Consider the following 6266-nt stretch of genomic DNA (forward strand, 5'->3'; position numbering starts at 1 on the left):
TGAAGGGCACAGCTAGATGTTATAGACCGGTGAGCATGAGACAAAGAAAACTCCCTTTGAATTCGTACCATGTATAATTTAAAATATACAGATTTTATTATCCATAGGTAGGTAAAAACCCTATGGAGGGAGACAGGTCGCGCTTTGGTCCGTCAGGTTAATTGTCACTCCGTAACAACCATGGGATATCACTATGTTTAAAAACACTGTCCGTACACCTGTAGGCACCTCACTTACTTGAGGACCTCCGACTATCAGGCCTACCTGAGGCGTTCCGGTATACCGTACAGGTGATGCGTTGAGGCCGGCTCAGGCCAGGGCGTGCTGGACGATGGCGGCGCAGCGGGCCAACTGTTACGCAGCTGGCGGGCTGCACGTCCACCGGTCAACCTCGCAGTCCTTCACCGGGCCTTATCCGGAGTGTTGACAAAAGGAGAGGCGCGGCACATCGACATACGCGCCGCACAAAGGAAAACTTCGACGTGCAAACAACCAAGGCAAGCTCCGCCGTAAAAAAGCTTGAAATAACTTGCAAACGCAGAAGAAAACAGTAGCAATCTTCATTCACAAAATTTGTTGAAATAGTCGGATCCAATCATAAACTTCTTCTTAGACAATAGCATGTCACGACCATTGAAACTTCTTCATTCAAATTGAAAATTAAACAAAAACTCAAAACTCAAAAACTTTAAAACCCCATCTGCAACAAGGAATGGCAATGATTAGCGTGTGGTTCAGCTGACAGCGTGGCAAGGCAACTCACGAGTGTAAAACAAAGAAAATAACTTACAGGTTCATCCGGGATAGTTGGGCATCGCTCGGATGAAACCTAACCCCACCCACTGGACCTTAGGCGATGGGATTTCAGTGATGTTGCTGAAAACAAGGACCTCGAGGTTATCACAAAGTTGGTGCAAAAATATGCACGAAGAATTTCGAGGACTCACCATCTCGGTTAAGTTGTTTATTTAAATTGAGACATCGGCTCTTGATGTCGCCGATAAATCGTGGCTTTTAATTTGCCCACATTATAGTTACGGCAGTGGAGTCTCCGGCGCTCTCGCGACGTCCCCACTTTCCAAAAACCTGTCTCTCAGCTCCCAGCTGTCAGTCTGACACACCAACCAACAATGTTGCCAACCAAAATAAAAATCTACTAAACCATAGATTCGCTGAATCAACGACAACAAACGATCGACTTGTTTGATCAAAACTAATCCAAAACTAAATCTTTAAATAAATGTTGCAGATAATTTAATATACCAAATTTTGAAGAAAATAAAAATAATTAAAAATATTCGGGCCCATCGATAACCCTGCTGCGCCATCTGTGATATCATAAAATTACGTTGTAAACGTCCCAAACCACAAGATGTCGCTACAAGGCTCGTTGGTCCAAAATGCTTCGTTACAATACCCCCCTACCCACGAGAGGTTTCGAACTGGGTGAGAAACACGGCTGCCCTCAGCCCTAGAGCCTGGAGCGCACAACCAGTCTAAATATTATCAAATTTAAAAAAAAATCTATCACAGAAGACGAGACAACTAAACAATTTATAAAAAAAAACGTAACGAAGCACAACTCAAACATCTAAACAGCACAACCCTAAGCACAACAATTACCCCGACCTGTTATTCATCACCATTCATTGATCACCTTTCACTTCTTTCATAAAGTAGCACCCAGTATCCATTTCACTGGGTGTTACCCACAATCATACCCCTGTTGAGATGACGACTCTCATAGTGTCACTCGATTGTAAAGACAAAGCCAAAAAACAAAACAACAGTTGCTAGAGGCTTATTTAAGGAGTCACTACCCGCTCCGTCGAAAAACAAAAAAAAAATAGCCAACCTAATGAGGTTTCCTATTTAAAATAGATTTATAATAAATGGCTACTATTAGGCCTAAAAAAATGTTGTCACGAGCAACATGAAACTATATTAAATAGTTGGCTATAACCGCCTAAACAAAAAACATAAAAATATGAAACGCTAAGTTGAGCGTTCATAAAAACGCTGCGTTGCAGACGCTAGTGTGTATGGGCCTTATTAGCGCACCATAAACACACTAAAAAAAAACATTAAACATAAAACATCTATTGGTAATTGTAGTTATTTTAAAATCAAAAGACTCAATTAATAGTCTTTAACCACATAAATAATTCGTGTTTGTTATAAATAGGTTGTTACTAGGTCCTAATGACACAAGTAACCCCAACAATTTTTTTTTCTAAATGTTATTGAATGCTAACCATGAAAAGGAAAAATTCTCCAATGAGTGACCGCAAGCTTTAAGATTCCCAATCTGCTTCGATTGGATGTCCCTATCGACAGACTCCGTGCATACTACACGCTCAAGACGGTGATGAAGATGATTATACAAAGCCCTAGCCCGCATAAGGTGATGACGGTCCCTAGACTTCACTGCTAAATCAAGTTTTGCCTGCAGCTCCTTCAGCTTCTCGGTGATGATTGGGAATTCTGCCTGTGGTTTTCGTTCATCGTCCATTATTTCATCCGGAGAGAAACCAGTAATCAACTCCCTAAGCTGTTTCTTCAAATTGAGAACAGTATCAGCCGGTGCTTCTGCACGAATACTCACTCCATAAACTAACTCATCATGGAGCAGTGATTGTAAATAAACAGTTTGGACATCCATGGTTGTGTTTTAGTTATAATTTCAAGTTTGAAAAGAGTTCTGAAGTCAACTAAGTAAATTTATATCTCAAAATGTACCCGTCTGCCTCCAAAACTTATTTTCTAGAATATGTACAATATTTTCATTAAATATAGACCAAACAACTGTAATTATCACACAACATAAATTTTTAGTTTATTCCTGTAATTAACTTTCTATATAATAAAAGAAATACAGTGTTTTTAATTAAGTTTTGCTTGTTGAAGGTTATGTTTACTTTTAATTGTTATTGTCAAGCTGTAATATGTTGTGAATATATAAAGATTGTAAAGCAAGTTGACTACTAAATATTACTCAATAAAGATGTTATTGGAAAACAGTTCTATAAATATTTCAAAAAACACATAAGCAAAATGTTTGCCAAGCAGCGGCACAACTGTCAGTGAGTATGATGATGAAACTAAGTCACAAAATTCCAATTACAAACCAATGTCCTGTTATAAATGTAATTAAAAACTAGAAAGTAATTTATAATTGTTTTTTAATAGTAAAATTGTTTGTTTTTTAATTCAATATGTTTTCAAAATTCAATTGTTGGAAAATCTCAAAATGCAGTACTGATATTATTTGTCCAAATTGTAACAAAAAAACTCAATACTGATAAAAATTATTTGTTAGCTAGCATCAAATTATGTTAATAATTGTTTTTAAGGCAAGGTTCATCATCTTTGGAATTCGTATCAACAGTGGCTGCAAGTTGTCTTTGATTACTTGTGGCTCTGCCCACCCCATTAGGGATTACGGGCGTGAGTTTATGTATGTATGTATGTAATTAATACTAAATGGTTAAATAAAATGAAAAGAAAACACAAATGTAGTTTTAAAAATTGACAATAAGCCCTAGAATTGGGTTAAACTTATTGCAATAAAATAAGTATTTAGGTTAGGTCTCTGTAGGAGGCCTAGAACCTTACTTATACTAAGACAGACACAACTTAACCTAAGATGCAACATAAACACAAACAATTCACACAAAATCCCATCACTTTTAATAATAAAAAAAAATACACTGTTTTCACTAAATTTAATCTTAAAGTTTATGCCAACACCACTTATATACTAAAATGGTTGTACAGAGCGACAATTTCACCAAGAAGGGCGCCACTGAAACACTATCTTTTTACTTAGAGAATGGAATTCAATGAAAACTAGTGGGCCGTTAGGTAAAGTATCACTCTGTGACATGACCATAAGATAGCACTAGGTTTTAAATATCTGTCCGTCCATCTTGTAGGCACCTCACTTACTTGAGGACCTCCGACTATCAGGCCTACCTGAGGCGTTCCGGTATACCGTACAGGTGATGCGTTGAGGCCGGCTCAGGCCAGGGCGTGCTGGACGATGGCGGCGCAGCGGGCCAACTGTTACGCAGCTGGCGGGCTGCACGTCCACCGGTCAACCTCGCAGTCCTTCACCGGGCCTTATCCGGAGTGTTGACAAAAGGAGAGGCGCGGCACATCCACATGCGCGCCGCACAAAGGAAAGCTTCGACGTGCAAACAACCAAGGCAAGCTCCGCCGTAAAGAAGCTTGAAATAACTTGCAAACGCAGAAGAAAACAGTAGCAATCTTCATTCACAAAATTTGTTGAAATAGTCGGATCCAATCATAAACTTCTTCTTAGACAATAGCATGTCACGACCATTGAAACTTCTTCATTCAAATTGAAAATTAAACAAAAACTCAAAACTCAAAAACTTTAAAACCCCATCTGCAACAAGGAATGGCAATGATTAGCGTGTGGTTCAGCTGACAGCGTGGCAAGGCAACTCACGAGTGTAAAACAAAGAAAATAACTTACAGGTTCATCCGGGATAGTTGGGCATCGCTCGGATGAAACCTAACCCCACCCACTGGACCTTAGGCGATGGGATTTCAGTGATGTTGCTGAAAACAAGGACCTCGAGGTTATCACAAAGTTGGTGCAAAAATATGCACGAAGAATTTCGAGGACTCACCATCTCGGTTAAGTTGTTTATTTAAATTGAGACATCGGCTCTTGATGTCGCCGATAAATCGTGGCTTTTAATTTGCCCACATTATAGTTACGGCAGTGGAGTCTCCGGCGCTCTCGCGACGTCCCCACTTTCCAAAAACCTGTCTCTCAGCTCCCAGCTGTCAGTCTGACACACCAACCAACAATGTTGCCAACCAAAATAAAAATCTACTAAACCATAGATTCGCTGAATCAACGACAACAAACGATCGACTTGTTTGATCAAAACTAATCCAAAACTAAATCTTTAAATAAATGTTGCAGATAATTTAATATACCAAATTTTGAAGAAAATAAAAATAATTAAAAATATTCGGGCCCATCGATAACCCTGCAGCGCCATCTGTGATATCATAAAATTACGTTGTAAACGTCCCAAACCACAAGATGTCGCTAGAAGGCTCGTTGGTCCGAAATGCTTCGTTACACGGTGTACCGTGCGCAGCTCAAGTGGCTCCCTATACGACTTCGGCGAAATTCCCATATCCTCTCACTCCTTTTCAATATCCTTCATAATCCCAATACTCCCCCTTACCTCAAAGAGCGTTTTAGTTTGAGGACGGAAGTTCACGAACGGCTGCCTCGATCGTGCACTAGGATGCTATTGGTAGCTCCCACCCATCGAACTGACTACTACGGCCAGTCTTTTACTGTGCAAGCTGTGCGTTTATGGAACTCCTTACCTGCTTCCATCAGAGTCGCTAACTCTCTTCAGAGCTTCAAAAACCAGTTGCGAGTTCATTTTGAATCCTTATGCGGATATTCTTAGGATATTACTATTATATATGATGTATTTTATTTATTTCAATACTTGTTTTGTATGTGTGTGTATAGTCTTTTATTTATTATTATAGTTTTCTCTGATTATGGTTAGGTATATTTTTAGTATATATGGTTTATATTATATTGAGTATTTATTAATATATGTACGTATAGTATAGAGTATTTATTATATTAACTTTAGTTTACTTTTAGGTATTTATTTTTTATTGCACCATCCCGCATCCAAGTTGTTTGCAAATGTTTGTTTCCTTTTGGTGGTTGCCTGGAAGAAATTGCTCTAGAGCAATAAGGCCGCCCAAATTGTACTGTTTTCATGTGTTATGTCTGATTGTTGAAATTTTAGTTCTGTGCAATAAAGTATATTTGATTTGATTTGATTTGATAAATTATCTTGTAAACTACTTATATGTCTGGTCGCAATCATCATCATCGCCAGCCCTTTAACGTCCCCACTGCTGGGGCACGGGCCTTCCCTGTGGATGGATAGGGAGATCGGGCCTTAAACCACCACGCGGGCCCAGCGCGGATTGATGGATATTAACGACTGCTAATGCAGCCGGGACCAACGGCTTAACGTGCCTTCCGAAGCACGGAGGAGCTCGAGATGAAATCTTTATTTTTGTGGTCACCCATCCTATGACCGGCCTTTGCGAAAGTTACTTAACTTTAACAATCGCAGACCGAGCGCGTTTACCCCTGCGCCACCGAGCTCCTCTGGTCGCAATAACAACGAAATTTTTGTTACCGCTGTATTAATTAGTATTAATCTTTACCAAACATAATAACC

Source organism: Pectinophora gossypiella, unplaced genomic scaffold (assembly GCF_024362695.1).
Source record: "Pectinophora gossypiella unplaced genomic scaffold, ilPecGoss1.1 Pgos_38, whole genome shotgun sequence".
Taxonomy (NCBI): Eukaryota; Metazoa; Arthropoda; class Insecta; order Lepidoptera; family Gelechiidae; genus Pectinophora; species Pectinophora gossypiella.